The 18204-nt window shown below is 40.6% G+C and overlaps 1 long non-coding RNA gene across 2 annotated transcripts; it reads left to right on the forward strand.

Annotated features, from left to right (window-relative positions):
* Nucleotides 1-711: 711 nt before the first annotated feature.
* On the forward strand, nucleotides 712-4724 carry LOC131245983 (uncharacterized). Of its 2 annotated transcripts, XR_009171065.1 has the most exons (4): nucleotides 712-911; nucleotides 3878-3952; nucleotides 4054-4078; nucleotides 4203-4724. It is a non-coding gene; the product is annotated as an uncharacterized LOC131245983 (long non-coding RNA). The 2 variants fall into 2 exon arrangements; XR_009171064.1 differs by lacking the exon at nucleotides 4054-4078.
* Nucleotides 4725-18204: the final 13480 nt, after the last annotated feature.

The raw sequence follows: 18204 nt of genomic DNA on the forward strand, positions 1-18204 counted from the left end.
GAAATGGTCAAATTAACTTGGTTTGACACTTCTTATAACCATATAATTTCTTTCCATAAAAGTTCTATAATAGAATGGTTAGGATTGTTAAATCAGTGTGATATATATTTGGGTTATGGCCCATTCAACCTATAGGCTACCTTATGATTGGTTTGGATCTCATAAAGATGGTGAGAAACACCATAGTATAGCATATTTTACATGTAATCACAACAGAAAACCTAGTTAAGGATGTCAAAAAGTCAGATGCATGCACCCACGAGCTAATCATCCTGACTGCTTCTAAGTGGGGTGTGGGCCACACTATCTACAATAAATCAGGTTCAAAAATCAATCTGAACTTCTTATAAATTCCAGATGACATTTTTATGGGCTCAAAAATCACATTGATCAGATGATCCAAGCTATTCGTGATTTGTCCCTATTCATGTAGCCATCCTTTCCCCGAGCAATGGATGGATAGTTATGATTGTCCAATAAAAGTGACTTTTTTGAATCATAAGCAATCTATGATAAGTTTTAATATATCTCATTTTAATCTTTTTGCTAGTAGCATTCGGTAGTCGCTACAAAGAAGGGATACAGAAATTCCAACTGCAAACAGAATAAGCCGAGCTTCTCATCTAGTCCATTCATATACTATACATCCTGGCTATAGGTGCATTTTTCGTTCATCTTCATTTCTCAATGCATGTGTTAAAAACCTATAAAAAACATACCAATGAAGCAATTGCATTGGAGAGCAATCAACATAGTACAATTTCTGCTCTCGTACTGTTGATATGGAAATCCAGCAGATTCTGTACTGCCGATCTTTGGCCATGTTTGGAGGTGTTAAATTGCAAGAATGATCAATTTCCCCATTACAAGATACAATGTGAACACTGTCTCACAAAGGGGGCGTTTGGATGGTAAGTTAAGATAAACTACTTTATAGAATTTGTATTCCCTCATTTGATACCATATCTTGACTATTGTCTCTTTATCTCTTATTTACTTCTACTCATTCAGTCTAGATTCTTAGGTTGGTGGGCAGTCTTACATCTTTGTAATGTGCTTTTCAGGTATATGTAAAATCCATTGTTTCATGTGCAACTGGTGCTTTGATTTTTGTTCTTTGGTATAAATTTCCAAAGCATGACTCACTTGTTCCTTTTGGTAGACATGGATTTTGTACCAAGATACTCCACTGCCCATTTGGTGGTTGGTAGGAGTTCCATGCAAATTTAAGTTTCTATTAATGCCAGTTTTTCAAAAAGTGGGCAAAAAATGTGGATAGGTAGTTGGATGTCTGTGACAGTCCCATCTATTGACGGGTAAAGATCTTTTCCCATTTCCTAATTCTTAAGATGCTACAAGTTTTAGAAGGCTGGTTTAGATACTATTTGATGGTTCTCATGTTTTTTGAATTAATGGATGCCAAGAAAAAATGAAATATTTTTGTGCAGTTTTGATTTGCTGGAATCTTTTGACAGGATAATCCTTGGATGTGGTTTTTTATTGAAAATTTTGGATGGTATAGTGAAAAGGCCAAGCTATATGTCCTAGAGGGGGGGGGGGGGGGTGAATAGGACAATGCCAAATAAAAACTTATAACAGCGGAATAATAAAGAATATGATAGCCAAAGTGAATAACAATGCAGTAAATTAAAATGACCTCAAAATTCAGATCTTGAGAGGTTGATACAAACGTTGTTCTAAGGACAACCTTACACCAAAAACAGAGTTTATGGTAGGACAACCTTATTTCTAGAAAGATCTTTGTATCAAGTATCAAATCGAAGAGGAATACAAAAATAAATATAAACTGAATTGAAATAACTTGTAATAAAAAATGTATTGTTCTAGGGACAGCCATACACCATAAAAATGGCAGGGCAACCTTGCTGGAACAACTTTTAAATGAAATTGAAATTCAAGCTGATAAAGGAATAGCTAAAAATAAATTCTAAACTATTACAACATTCTCACAAAGCTTGAATTAAATGATTACAACATTCACCACCATACATACAACCCACAAAAGAATAATTAAAAATAAGAAGTATAAAATAATCAACCACAACACAAGGGTTTATAGTGGTTCGCCTGTGTGTCCACCAACTGTTAAACAACAGCCACACAGAAAGCCACTCCACTCCTAATATCCTCACACAGGGGATATTAGCGTTCACTAAAAATAGGTTTTCCCAGGTTCACCCAAAACCCTTACAATTGTGTCTTTGTATGTGGGCTTACACAATTAAAAAAACCCCCACTTTTGAGTTTTCCTGGCTCTCCTCAGATAACCAATATAACAAGATTTTTCTGGCAAATCTTGAAAGAAACCAAAATAGAAACGGATTTACAATATGTAAAATACCTGAATATCTTCTTCGTTGTAGCAGCCCGGTAGAACCAAATCAAAGTAGATGATTGAATGTCCAAGTTCAATGTCCAGTACTCGATTACAATGGTTCTAGTTCTAATAGATTTTAAATTAAACCAAATAGGGCTTGCCTTAATTGATTTTGATTCCAAAGAAAGGGAATAACAATTCCTCTTTTCAAATCAGATTGGAATAGCAGAAACAAAATCAATTAAAATAAAGCTAAGGAAAGAAGAATATTAAATAAGCACACTTAGCTTAGATGGAGCACAAAATTATCTCTCAAAAGTTTGACGAAGATTGGCTTGAATACTATAATTAATTCGACGATTTCTTCTGAGATTCGTGCACTATTTATAAGTGAGAAGATCGGGTCTTTGACTGGTCTAGAGTGCTCTTCGACTAGTCGAAGCCATAACAGATATTTGAAAAAAACCGGCGGGATATGCTCTGACCGTTCTACGACTGGTCGTAGGTCACCTACGACTGGTCGTAGGTTTCCTTCGACTGGTCGTAGGTCCAGAAAATCTTTGCTGGACTTCGAGTCGAAGATTGTATGACTGGTCGAAGATCAGTCGACACTGTTCCTACGACTGGTCGAACAGATTCCTGGACTAGTCGAAGGCTAACAGTTTTTATCTGGAATTTGTAACAAACTCACGACTGGTCGAGGAATATCTTAAACTGGTCGAAGCAAGTCTAGGACTAGTCGAAGAACAGACCAATCACATGTAAAATAAACATTCGGTTTATGTATCCGAAATGACCTACTTCTAAGGTCAACCTATGGTCAATCAAACCTCAATCATGAAGTATGGACATTGAAACATTAGGAACAAGTGACCTTGAAGTATGAGCCTTGTAATCTTGATGTAGATCAAACCTTGATGTAGCTCAATCTTAAAAGTGTACAAACTGCCTTGAACTCTTCTTGAAGTCTTGCAGCTTGAGTCTTGTCTTGTGAGCAGTTCTTTCATTTAAGATCTTGAGTCTTGTCTTGTGAGCAGTTCTTTCATTCAAGATTGATCCTTGTACTTGTGAGCTTTGCTTGATGTGAGCTTATCTTGTTCATGAATGTTGATCTTTGAGAGAGCTTCACTTAAGCAAGTAATATATAACATAACAATGATTTTGTCATCACAAATTTGACAACAGACAGGGATAAAAACTATAGCACTTACATATAGTCTGTGTTATAAAAAAAATAAAAATAAAATTAAAATTAAAAATAACCACATCTTAGTTGTTATCCATATTAGTTGCTTTTAAAATTGAGTTTTACTATCATGGAGTCTTCAATGTTGTTATATACTTTATGCGCCTCATGTCACTTTATGCAACTAATGGTGGTTTCCAATAGCTGAAAGCCTTTTTTTAGGGTGCCACTTCTATTTCAAAATTTCACAATTTTAAGGAAATTCCAGATGTAAAGTTGCTTATCTCTGTATTTTAGCTATCACTATCAGGCACTGTTGGTAAATAATGGGTTTGCTTACATATGGTTTGTAGGGTGGCGCTGAAAGGGAGCAAGGTTTGCTTCAAATACTAACTGAGATGGATGGGTTCAAAGTTTCAACATCACAGGTATGCAATAAGAACTGTCCTTTAAGTTCTAGAGTAAATATAATCTATTTCTGTTAGAATGGTCATTTTGACAAGATTATATGGGTTGGTTTACCATCCAGGGATGGAAGGCTGGCCATATTACAGGTATCCTGTCCTGGGAGTTCGTAGTGTTAGATTCAACATCATTATGTCTTCTACATTAGATCTTGGTGGAGGTTCTCATGTGTGGTTCACACCTATAACATGTTCTCAATCTACTCACTTGTAGCAAAAGAGTACGTTTGAAACCGGTCAAGAAGATAGTACTGAAATTCTGGAGGAGTTAAAGCTGAGGTTGGCATTCAGGGAAGCAGCTATGGCTGTTCTCATTAATTTGGAATGCATGTTTATATTCAGCTGCCATATTGTATTACTCTTTTTGATAAAAATTGATGAAATTCGTGGTGGTTCATATTTTACATCTTATTATTTTGTCATGATTTTTTTTTTTTTTTACCAATTGTTGAGTTTGGATGAAAGTGAGAGGTGTTTCCCATCCTCTAGATGCACTTTTTGCATAACACCAAGGTCTGGAGATGCTTCATATGGAAAAGAGTATGTTTACAAAAACTTCTAACATGTCACTAGAACTGAAACTCTTGGTGTGGTATCTCACCACTTTTCTAATGAAATCTTGTTGCTTAAAAAAAAAAAAAAACACTCTTGGATATTTTCTCTTTTTTTCTTCCTTTTGGTTTCTGTGCTTTTAGTTTGATAAGTGGTGGTAAGTGGGGAAATTTTTTTCTTTTCTTCTCTTCTTTACAAGTATGCTTTAATTAAGGCAATAGAGAGTAACCAAAACTTTCGAAGATCTAACACGTTAAGTCTTAGATTCGACGTATACATCTCATTGTTAAAAGTGAATTTCCATTCCTATATCGTTCTACATCCTTGGACATGAAGATCTGATCTTTTCTCTTTTCATAGCCTTCCTTGTCATGATATCTGATCTTTTCCCTTTTCAAAGCCTTCCTTGTCATGATATCTAATCTTTTCTCCTTGTGGACTATGGATCTGATGCAGGTGGTGACAATGGGCTATTAGCTGGAGCAATCATCGCATCGTAGCTGGTTGTTGTGTTGTTATTGGATTGATTTTGGTATTTCTTTTGATGAAAGGTTGCTTAGGAGGAAAAGACCTTATAGACAAAGGTGAGATGATGAGTCAATATCTACTTTGTTTATATTATGGGAGGGACATGGTGAGGATCTCAGCTAAGATTAAGATCAAGAATTCAATTCATATAGATCTCCCTTTGAATCATCATTTAACATGAAAATTCTAGTTGATTGCTGAAAACATTGCTAGTTATTCAAATAAATGTGTCTCTTGATTGTCACTTAAACTGCAAATCATTTTTTGCAAGTGCCTGAGATCATGATCACCTATCAATGCAATATAAGGCATATATGTGTATGCATGCAGATGTGCAGGGACTAAACAAGAAAATAAGTTAGATTGAGATTTAGGCAAAAATAAAAAATAAAAATACAAACATATATGAATTTGCATTTGGCCATCACTGTGGGTTTGAGTTTACTAGAACTAGATAGCTCATATTTCACTCAAAACCTACATTAGCAAAGAGGAGTTATGTTTTTTTCTGCCATTTTTTGAAGTTGTTATAGTTTTTGAGTTTACTAGAACTAGATAGCTCTAATTTTGTAGGATGAGTGTTTACAAAGGTCAACTAAAGCTAGATCTGCCAGAATGAGATGAAGAAGCTTCTACCTATTGTGGATGCCAACTCTTCTGATTCAGGTGACCTTATGCTTACCAAGCATTTTGTATAAATGGTTTGTATCATTGAACAAGGCCTAAATCCAATGTCTAGAATCCCAGCGCATCATGTTTTAATATGTTGGGATTTATGTAAGCCAACCTTTGATTGGGATACTTGTTTCCATCTTCTATCTGATCTTGGAATACTTATCTTCTTCTTTCATCCTGGTTGAATTGAATGATCTTTGATGGTTTTTATTGATAATCTTCAATCTATTTGAATGATTTCAAGCTGTGACTGGTTAGATACTAGTTCTTGAAAACTATCTCGAGTGATTGATTTTTCTTATACTTCTTTATTATTCGATCTTATAATACTTTTGTTTGAATAATTCCTTTTTAAAAATAATCATTTATTCGATTCACCGCACCGATTTTTAGCTGCAAACGATCTTAATTACTTTCCTTTGAAACCGAATCCAAGAGAATCAATTGACAGAAGCATTTCAAAGCATCTGAGTTTTCTTGATTTCTGTTCTTATAAACATAATTTTGAAAACCATTTGGCGGCAATTAGTAGCTTCTTTGTTAATAGTTTGATTTTAACTGTAATGAATTTTCAAAAGGGGAATCCCCTGGTGGGTAGAGATGTTAGAGGAATCTGCACAAATGAAAAAATACCTCATCTTAGAAGTTCAAAAGTGTACTTTCAAGTTGTTAATGTTTTGATTTCCTTGGAAATGGAATTTAAAAAATCTTTACAAGATTCTACTTCTTTTCTTTTTCTTTCTTTCTTTCTTGCCTTTTTTTATAGAATTTTTTAATATATTGAGTATTAGTTGTTGATAAGCTCTATTTTTATTCAAAATCAGTAGGTTCTTTCATTTGATTTTTCTTTTTTATTTCCTCTTTTTAATTCATCGTAGACTATTTGTTTGATTTCTTTTTATGCAATCTCTGGGGTATATCATGCTTTTGTATGATCTCTCTTGATTTATGTCTATCTTCTTACAATTTTGTGTTTCTATTTTCAGGCAAACAGATACATATCTCGTATCAATGGCCAAACAGCACATTATGTTGCTTCTCTTTTTATTTCTATTCTGGACAGTGTACTGTTTTCTGAAACATCTGCAATCACTGATCCTTTGCATGGTAATTTTAATATTTTTATTGCTTCTCCTTTTATTGTTTGTATTTTATTTTTGGGTGAAAGTTTTGATAAATCATTTGGGAGAATATACTAGCTTGGAAGTGTTAAAGACTTTAACACCCTCACTCAGATGAATATGTAGGCTGTTTTTGTATTTGTTCTCGACAGCCTATTTTTAGGCCATAGAATGAAGGTCTGAAACTTAGGATTTGGCAACTATGTACCAGATCTTGAACTAGAAGGAATCGATCTTCTTTCAAAAATGCTCTGCTTGGAACCGAGCAGAAGAATCACAGCCCGAAATGCACTTGAAAATGAATATTTCAAGGATCTTGGGTTGGTACCATGACTCTCTCTCTCTCTCTCTCTGTATTATATACCTCATGGGTTTGAATGTGGGGTTTTGTTTTCATTTTTCGGTTGTGGTTTCTGAACTGGTTTGAATGAGAACCAATGCTTGGGTTTTGCCTCAGTTCAGATTACTTAGGGGAGGGAATTCTCTTCTTGAGGAAGATACTGTACAACTTCCATATTAAGATTGTTTTGAGTGAAACTTCTCTGCTTTCATGCTTTAAAAAAAAAATAAGAAGAGAAATAAAGCAACATTTGTAGAAACTAAAATCCTAGAGAATACTGTGCATAATAATGCCTAAAGACCAAATGGAATTCTCACACTTTCTTTTTCTTAGTACAAAAATTCTAACACTTCCACTCAGCAGATCTCATTGCAGGGCCTTTACATCTCCCTGAACTTCCCACCCCAACTCACTGGATGGTATTTTGTTGATGGTGACCCTTATGGAGAAAGTCGGGAAGGAATCAAATGCTCTAGAGATGCCATTCATTCCATGTAATGCATAACCTTCTATTCTTATCTTTGTCCTCAATTTCTCTTATTGTGCAAACTGTTTTTGCTATGGAAAAATAGTAGAAGCCATCAAGGGTGGTTGAGGCTCAGTTTGCGTTGGGGCCACAATAACAATTGACTCCTTGATGACTAGGAAAAACAGTAGATGCCATTCACTCTCTATGCTCACTTTCTTTTGATTGAATGAAGGATTGTAATTGATTCATTATTAAATGAATGGCTGTAATTGAATGAATGAATGATTATGAAGGTGGTAATTGAATGAATGATTATAATTATTATTTTTAATGTAGGCAATAGCTATGGATATTAACCGCAGGTGTTATTAAATTCAGCATATTACTATGGATCTAACACTACTTTTAGCTACCAATACTATCCGTAGCTATAGGTACTTTTGGCTACAAAAATAGTTGCTACGGATTATATCTGTAGCTATTGTAATCTATGGCTAAGGATTAAATCTATAGCTAAAGGTTTTAGACCTATTGGCTCAGCACTTACGACGACGATCATGCTACGGATGAAAACCGTAGCCATAGGTCTATGGCTATGGATTAAATTCGTAGCCTTTGCCCAATTTTCTGGTAGTGTTTTAGTGGATCTGGGATTTTTTTGATCACTTCAGTGGGCCACACATATCAGCAATCCAAAGGGGAAGAAATAGAGAGAAAGAGAGAGAGAGGGAGAGAGATCACAGCCATAGGGTAGGGTTCCGTCACTATGAACCCTCCACCTTCACATCCACACCATACAATGTACATAGATCTTACATGCATGTTATCCTACAAATCAAAGAAGTTGCTAAGGTAGGGATGTTATCCCTACCATGCATGCAGGGTTTAGATGACCAATGAAGTGATAGATCAAAGGAAAAATGCATCATGGTGGGTCCATGGAGAATGGCCCACCATGGAAGTGAACATGCATGAAATAGGCTCTTGGCCTCTCATATTGGAGTCATGTAGGACCTCCACCATTGATTGGTGGGTCCTAGGTGCTTCCAAACATGCTAGAAAAGAAATACATGAAGAAGGAGAAGAAAGAGAGCTTCAAGTAACACCCACTTCTAAGATCTCCTCTAATCTTCAAGGTACTAGCTCCAATGGTCCAAAGGGAAGGTTTTAATGGAGGAGATGATGTTGTAATGGTGGGATTGGGAGAGAGAAGGGGGGAAAACTTGCTGAAAAATGGATGAGAGGTGGACGTCCCGCCTAGCAAGGAAAGGAAAGAGAGGGAGATAAGAGAGAAGAGAGGACAGAGGAGGGTTGTAGAAAAGCAATGATTGTACCCATCTGTTTGTTGATTGATTGCTTGTGTTGCATTATGTATTGCTTTCTCTTATGTTGTTAATTGATATTTATATGATGATCTAATTTTGCATTACATTTTGTCCTGGTTATGGCAAATTTTGAGGATAAAATTTCTTTGTAGGTGGGGAGAGATGTAAGACCCTATCCTGAGTATCCATTTTCTTCTATTATGTCCCGCAGTCCTACCGGTCAAATCCCGGTGACCCGCAACCTATAGATTTCGTTCGCGATCATCCTTAAATCTCCTCATGTTAACCTGACCCGGATCGACCCGAAACCTATACCGTTGCGACCGCATGAATGCCGCAGTTCCAACACTGCATCTCATACGTCCATTTAATGTGTACATCATAAGATGTAGCCCGCACCATTTTTGGGCCATTAATCATGCATGTGAGGCCCACCTAGACCCTTACACATTTTCCCATGTCGGCCCCACCCTAGTGCACCTTTTTCTATGCAAGCTACCCTCCATAATGACATAGCCTAGCTATGATTATTTTTCTTTTCTAGAAAATAATCATGAGATATCCTCTCTATCCCATGCATCTCTCTTCCCAAGATAGTCCTTTCTTCCTCCTAAATCTCTACTTTGCGCTCCCAAGACGCCTCTGCCTCCAAATGATGACCCCACTTAACCTTCACCAGGGGAATGACCTTGGTCCGGAGAACCTACTCCTTTCGATCAAGGATGTGAATCGGCTGCTCAATGTAAGAAGCATCCTCACGAACCTCAAGGGGCTGCCAATCAATCACTGGAATAATGTCTGACCCACACTTCCGCAACATCGATACATGGAACACATCGTGGATACCGGACAACTCAAAAGGTAAGGCAAGCCTATAGGCCATGGCGCTTACGTGCCCGGTGATCTCGAAAGGTCCAATGAATCTTAGGGCAAGCTTGCCCTTCGCTCCAAACCACACCATGCCCTTCATGGGTGAGACCTTGAGATACACCATGTCCCCAACAGCAAACTTGAGGGGTCGACGCCGATGATCAACAAAACTCTTCTGCCGGCTCTGAGCTGTGCGCAACCTCTACCTGATAATATTAACAATCTCTGACGTCTGTTGCACAAGCTCGGGACCTACGAGACGATGCTCTCTAACCTCGGTCCAACAACTAGGAGATCTGCATGGTCTACCATATAGTGCCTCAAAAGGAGTCATGCCAATGATTGCCTGATAACTGTTGTTGTACGCAAACTCAGTCAAGCGCAATTGCTCATCCCAGCTACCCACAAAGTCGATCACGCAAGCTCTAACCATATCCTCAAGGATCTGGTTGGCCCTTTCAGTTTGCCCATCTATCTGCGAATGATAAGCGATGTTGAGCTGTAAAGTAGACCCCATTGCCTGCTGAAAGCTCCTCCAAAACTGAGACATGAAACTGGAGTCTCGGTCAGAGACAATCGAAACCAGAATATGGTACAGTCTCTCTATCTCCTCAATGAATACCTTCACAAGCCGATCCAATGTCCAGGTCGCACGCATCAAAATAAAATGTGTCGACTTCATCAGACGATCGACGACAATCCAGATGGTGTCGTGACCACGCTGAGTCTTTGGCAAGCCCATGATGAAATTAGTCAACACGTGCTCTCACTTCCATAGTGGAACGCTCAATGGCTGCAAAGGACCAGGGGATCTTTGGTGGTCAACCTTCACACGCTGGCAAGTGTCACATTCGACCACAAACTAACAAACTGGTGCTTCATCCCTAACCAGAAATACTACCTCCTCATATCTTTGTACATCTTCGTGGAGCCTGGGTGGATCGTAAGTATTGATCGGTGTGCCTTGGTCATCATATCTCTACACAACTCTGCCACGTCCAAAACACACAATCAGCCTCTGTAGCGAAGTCCACCATCGGAACCAATCTGCTAGTCTGACTGCTCCATGGATGCTGCCTCTGCTGGTATCCCTGTAATGATTCGTCTGTTTGTTGAGCCTCAATCACCGTTGCCATAAGAGAGGGTTGAATCGACAGGCTCGAAAGCAGAACAATAGAGGACTGCAAGCCAAACTAAAAGTTGAACTCTGATACATCCTCGAGCATCTTCCATTCACGAACCATCATCTGTGCAACTAGGCCTCTTGGCTGACGGCTGAGCGCGTCCGTCACCATGTTTGCCTTACCCGGGTGGTACTGAAGGTCGAAATCATAATATTTTAAGAGCTCCATCTATCGCCTCTGTCGCATATTCAGCTCTGACTGCAAAAACAAATACTTCAGGCTCTTATGGTCTGAAAAGAGCTCGAACCTGACTCCATAGAGATAATGCCTCTACACCTTCAGTACGAAAACATCTGCTGCCAACTCCATCATGCATGGGGTAGTTCAGTTCATGGACCTTAAATTGGCGCAAGGCATACGCCACTGGCCTCCTGTGCTACATCAGAACAACACCCAAACCAACTCTAGAGGCATCGGTGAAAACAACAAAATCATCACTCCCATCAAGAAGAGTGAAGACAGGAGCAGACATGAGGTGATCCCTCAGCTCCACTAATGCCTCCTCACAAGCATCACTCCACACAAACTTGGCACCCTTCCGAGTCAGCTTGGTCAGCGGTGCTGCAATATGAGAAAATCCCTTGATGAATCGTTGATAATATCCCGCTAAACCAAGGAAACTACAGATCTTAGACGCATTCGTGGGCTGGCCCCACTGACACACTGCATCAACCTTTGAGGGGTCCATAATGACACCCTCCCTCATCACCACGTGATCGAGGAATTTTCAGAACTCGTACTTCTCTAGCTTTACATATAGTTGGTGGGCACGGAGGGTCTCTAACACAATCTGCAAATGTATCTCATGGTCCTCATGGGTCCTCGAATACACACGATGAAGACTATGACAAAATGGTCAAGGTAGGTCCGGAAGACCTCGTTCATCAGCTGCATGAAGACGACGGGTGCATTGGTCAGCCCAAAAGACATAACCAGAAACTCGAAGTGACCGTGGTGTGTTTGGAAAGCTCTCTTCGGAATGTCCTCCTCACGAACCTGAATCTAATGATAACCGGAGCACAAGTCAATCTTGGAAAAGAATTGAGCACCCTGCAGCTGGTTGAACAAATCATCAATCCTCAAGAGCGAGTATTTGTTCTTAATAATGACCTTGTTGAGCTCGCCATAATCCACGCAAAGCCTAAACCAGCCATCCTTCTTCTTCACGAACAATACCGAGGCTCCCCAGGTGAACTGCTAGGACAAATAAAACTCAACTCCCAAAGCTCATCTATCTGCTCCAGCAGTTCCCACAACTCCATCAGTGCCATATGGTAGGGGGCCTTCGAAAGAGGCACAGTACCGGACTCCAAATCAATCTGAAACTCTATCTGCCGGTGTGACAGTAAATCTGGGATCGACTGAAACACATCCGGGAACTCGCATACGATCGGAAACTGATCACAACATCAAACCACTGACCCCTCAACAACATAAGCCAATAAACTCGACAGCGGCTCTCCTTTGGGCTCGACAACGAACTGTAACATAGGCAAGCTGGGTATGTAAAATGCGACTGTTCTCATGGCATAGTCTAAGATAACAAGGTGCTCGGTAAGCCAATCGATACCTAGGATGACATCATACTCAGCCATCGGCAAAACGAACAAATTCGTTTGCAGGAACATCTCTCTAACCAAGACAGGACAAGATGAATAGAGGCGCTCAAAACTGCAAACTTCCCCAAGAGAGTCAAAACGAATAAGGCCTCAGGAGCAGACTCCAATGGAAGACTGTTCAATCGGCAAAACTTCTCGGCCACAAACGAATGGGATGCTCTGAAATCAAATAATATACGGGCAATAGAAGCGGAGATAAGGAGAATACCCTCAACTACTCCTCCTAACGATGACTGAGGGTCCTGAACCGGCGCCTGTTACGTAGCATAGAATATACCCTGGGAGGGTAAAGGAAGCAGTCCAGGCAATTGAGGGTCCATAACCTGCTGAGTGGCATAAAACCTACCCTGGGTTGGTGGGGGAGGTACCTGTCCCCTCTACGGCGGTCTCTTCTGCTGCTGCGGCCACTGGGGCGGTCTACCTTGCTGCCTCTTCTGATGTGGAGGAGGCCTAGGAGGTTGATGCTGGGGTTGTTGCTGTTGGTGCTGTGGTGGATGGTGCGGGGGCTGCTGCGGTGCCCTCTACTGTTGCTGCTGTTGGGGATGGGGACACTTGCACTTACGATGTCCCATCTGTCCACAACTGAAATAAACTCCAGCGAATGGTCTAGAAGAAGATGAAGCTGGCTGGGAAGAAGATGTCGCCAGCTGTGCTGCTGGCTGTCGAAACCCTGGATGACCCCTATGCCAATGGTGCTGATGCTGATAGGAGCTACCGGAAGGCGCCTTCCTCTTTCGGTCCCCACTCTGATCTCTAGCCCTCTGTAAAATGGCCCAATCCTACTCATAAACTAGGGCCATGTGTACAACCTCAGCAAATGTAGTAATAAGATGCCCAACCACACGGCTACAGAGGGCAGGATGCAAGCCGCGCACAAAATGGTGGGCCTTCTGCCTCTTGTCATCAACAAGATAGGTGGCGAATCTGGACAAAGCAACAAAATGCGCCTCATACCGGGACACGGTCATATCACCTTAAATAAGGGTCTCGAACTCCAAGGCTCACTGCTCTCGAATGTGCTCTGGGAAGAACTTCTGGTCAAAGCAATCCACGAAGTCCTCCCATGTCCATACGAAACCTGGTCCAGCGGACCTAGAAACAGAAGTCCACTAGTGCTGCGCCTCTCCCTGGAGGAGGAAAACTACCAACGGAACTCTCTGTTGGGTCATGCACTACATAGTATCGAAGATCTTCTCCACCTCGAAGCACTACAACTCAACTGCAAAGGGGACTAGCTCACCCTGAATCGTGGGGATCATGTTGTCTGAAATCTCAAAATATAGCACTAGCTTGCATCTGTTCGGCCTGATTAGGAGTCTCTACGGGATACCTGCCCTGTCCCTGGAGGGCAGCGGTGACTGCCTGGAGCATTCGCTGTAACAGCTTAGCTCCAACTGGAATGGTAGGGGTTGTACAAGCCTCAGGTGGAGGCACGGGAACTGTGGGAGCCTTTGGCATAGGTACGACAGGCCTTGGTTGAGGAATAGGATTAGCTGGAGGCAGAATGACAACCTCCGATCTAAGATCAGGACTAGGGTCCAGAACAGATGGAGCAGGATGTGCTCGGATCGATTGGGTCGCTCGAGTATCACGGGTGCCTCTACCTCTCGTGCCTCGACCACGGGTGCCTTGTTTAGGCGGCATCGTAAGAACAAAGGTGATGGACACCTTGAGATTAGAATTCTCAAGGGACTCGGATATTAGGGAAACAGAATCAAAGAGAAAACGTGCTTGAAGCAGATATGTAATGTTATCCTAAGTTACTTCTGAGTTATTCTATTATGCTCTGATACCAACAATTTTTGTGCCCTAGACTCGGTGACCGAACTCACAAGAATCCCTATTGCCGATTCCAGTGCTGATAGCCTCCGTAGTACCTCATTCTTGGCTCTTGGCACCCATACACTAGGTTCCGATCCTTGGATCCTACAAGGAGGACTTCTATAACATAAGTCTGGTTCATAAAGAGCATACCCAAGATCATAACATCATAACCACGTGTAATAACTACAGGAACACTATTACAAAATCCACTCAGAATTTAAACTTTTACAAGATACATGGCATAAAAGGGAAATACAAGAACTATATAAGGGCAATCTCCAAAAGGTCCACGGCACGCTCCATGCTCCTACCCTGCTACTGCTGCTACCTAGAATCACCTGCACGCATCAATCGTGTATAAGCTTATAGAAGGCTTAGAGGGCGGTGTAAGTGTGTGTAATACCAGTGCTAGGAATGTCATATCAGAGTATGCGAAAATGCGCAAGAACCATGAATACTATCGATGCTGTCAGCCATACCAAGACTAAGCTATACCAAGCAGGAATGATACAAGCCGTCTCAAGGCTATGCAATGTAACATATGAGTACTGGGCGCCATACTAAGGCGATGCAACAAGAGGCTTACATAGCCAATGTTATATGCCAGGTGCAATGTAATCATGCCAATCCTCATCACAAATACAAATATCAATATAGTTCCACTCTAAGGAATGTACCGGGATTAAATACACTACCTTTCAACTACTGCTCTCCTAGTTGTAAAGCCTAGTGAGCATAAGAGACCTCACTACCTAGCTGTGGACAGCCAATCACTAGCAAGGCTCGCCGGTAGCGGACCCATTCATGAGTTGGTCAAACTCAGCCTAGCTATTGCCCCCACACTCAAGCGGGTAAGGCCACACCCCATCTCAACCGACCACGCTACAGTGGGAGTCATGGCCTAATGGTATAAGGCACTCGGGTGCTCATATTTTTCACTCGGTCTTGGCATTAAGGCATCTTCTAGTACCATGAAGGTTTAGGGGATTTCACCCAAGGACATCCTAAGTGCCCTAAATGCTCAAGTAGCATTTTCGGTGTCTAAACCCAGCCATCCACGATATACCTGTGGAGGATACGGCCCTAATGAAGAAAGGGTGAATATTAACATGCTATGCAATGCCAGATGCATGAATCACACAATCAGCCATGCATCAATCCCGATCATCTAATGCACTCAAGAGGAGCAACTCCATCCCTCTAGGAATATCATAATATCCTGCCTAATGGCATAACCATGACAAATCATAATCTCAACCAAGCACACATATGATGCATGTAGGAATGGGTCTTGGAGATAAGCTAGTATGTCATGCGACGATGTTGTACTCTCCACCTAACCAAGTAGGTCTAGGTACTTAGACAAATTCCATAAGGAACACAACCTTTTGTGGGGGCCCAATAGCCTAGGGTAGCCCACAAGACTAAGATAGACGATGACATGGGCCCAAATGATAAGAATGGGCCTAGCAAGGGTCTATGGTCGACATTTAACCACCCATAGATGCAAGTGGGCCTAGTCGGACCTAGAAGAGTACACAAATGTGGACATTCAACCACCAATTGTAACATGCATAGGGGGCCCCACCACATAGGAAGTACACATACAACACATAAAATAAGTGGGCCTTGCTGCTGGACTTTTAGTCCAGCAGAAGCCCAATATAGTGGGCGTCCCACAAAGGGGTGGGCGGTCGAATGGGCTTGATAGTCTAGACCACATCAAAGGTTAAAGTGGCCCCACCATGGACGTCATGCTTAGGAGTGGGCCACACAAATGGATGGACGCATGGATGAAACATTACATCAAGGTGGGCCACATGGAGGTGGGATGGCCACCCTTGCTGGACGTCAACTAGCTGGGACGTCTAACAAGGTGGCTGTCCAGCCACTTCCACCCCAAAATCTGATGGCCTTGATGGCCTATGTTCACATAGGGTGGGTCCCAGCAAGGTGGGCCACCATAGAGATAAATTTTGGGGTCAAACGCCAGCCCAAACAATCACACACATAAAAAAATATAGCAAGGTATTAATCAAAAAAATTTTGCTGCTAAAATTGTTGTTGTCCCCATGTTTGACACCTCATGGGGTGAGCCTAGGCCTCCAAAATCACTGGGAAAATAGGTGAGTTTGGTGCTCCCATGTATGGACAGCAAGTGGGGTCCACTGAAGTGGCCCACTTTCCCCAAATTCAAGGTATACTAGGTCCATTTCCAACATGCAACATTGCTGGACTATCCAGAAATTTCTGGATGTCCAGCCCTCTTTGGCCCATCCCATAGGTCTCAATCATGGGATAATTGATGTGGGCCCCATCCTACATCAAGGTAGGGTCCATACCCCAGAAAACCCCCAAAGAAATCTGAGATAAAAAGCCCCACAAATGGGCCTAAAACAATGCAGAAAATGGGCCTGAAATTTGGACAGCAACATATGCTGTCCATATTTTAGTCCATAGAAGATATCCAGAGGGATTTAGACCCAATTACATCATGGCTATAGGGGACGGTTCCGTCACTATGAACCCTCCACCTTCACTTCCACACCATACAATGTACATAGATTTTATATGCATGTTATCCTACAAATTAAAGAAGTTGCTGAGTTAAGGATGTTATCTCTACCATGCATGTAATGTCTAGATGCCCTGTTGTTCGCCATCGTCTCCTGGGCATGGTTGGATGTCGGTTCCCTTCCTAACCCTCATATCATGTTGATTGGTTTTTAATTAGTTTAATTCTGTTATTTACTTTGTCTCCTAGGCATGGTTTGGTGATGGAATCCATTCTAATTCATATACCTTTCATCTCTTGAAAACTATATCAAAGGAAGTTCAGTTGATTTTCATAGTTACACACTTCAACTGGATGAAGATGAGACTCTAAGTCCAGTTGAGTTCTTAAAACAGGCATAAGATCTCCCTGATCTCTACAAGTGGATCCTCTGAATCCCTAGTTTCCTACCTCTAAATTTCTTAAGTTTTACATTAATCTCTCACCATCATTCATCAATTTATATTTAATTTAGATTTCATCTTAGGCTAGTTCTATTTCTACCTAGTTTCAGGTAATGTACAAGTATCAGTCCCTTGGGATTCGACCTCGGTCTCACCGAGTTTATTACTACATCACAACCCTATACTTGGGGAGTGAACAAGTTTTTGGTGCCGTTGCCGGGGATTGACGGTTTCATTTTCTGAGATTAATTAGTTTTAGAATTTGGTTAAGATTAGGATTTTACTAACTTTAGGTTAAAGGTTTTTATTTTATTTTTAGGAACTAACCTGTTTTCCTGTTTTGTAAGATCCTGACATAAACTTCTAAATTGGTAATCCCTTTCTAATTCTTCTACTTTTTCTATTTTTAGGAAATAGTTTATTTTTAGAAACTTTCTAATTTTAGGTTTAGATCTTCTATTTTAGAAACTTTCTAATTCTAACTCTTTTAGAATCTAACTTTGTTTCCTAACATATTTTTAGAAATTTTCTACTTGTAGAATTTTTGTTTAGAAACTAACTTTCCTATTTTGTAGGCTTTTAAGATAGAAATTTCTAATTCGGTAACCTCTTTCTCTACTTTCTATTTTTCAGATCCCTGTTAGTAACTTACTTTCTAGTTTAGGACTTTCCTAATTTATTTTAGAAATTTCCACTTTCTTTTAGGAATTCCTTCTTTTAGAAATCAGTTTACTGCTATCTTTCTTTTTTA

Source organism: Magnolia sinica, chromosome 5 (assembly GCF_029962835.1).
Source record: "Magnolia sinica isolate HGM2019 chromosome 5, MsV1, whole genome shotgun sequence".
NCBI classification, from domain to species: Eukaryota; Viridiplantae; Streptophyta; class Magnoliopsida; order Magnoliales; family Magnoliaceae; genus Magnolia; species Magnolia sinica.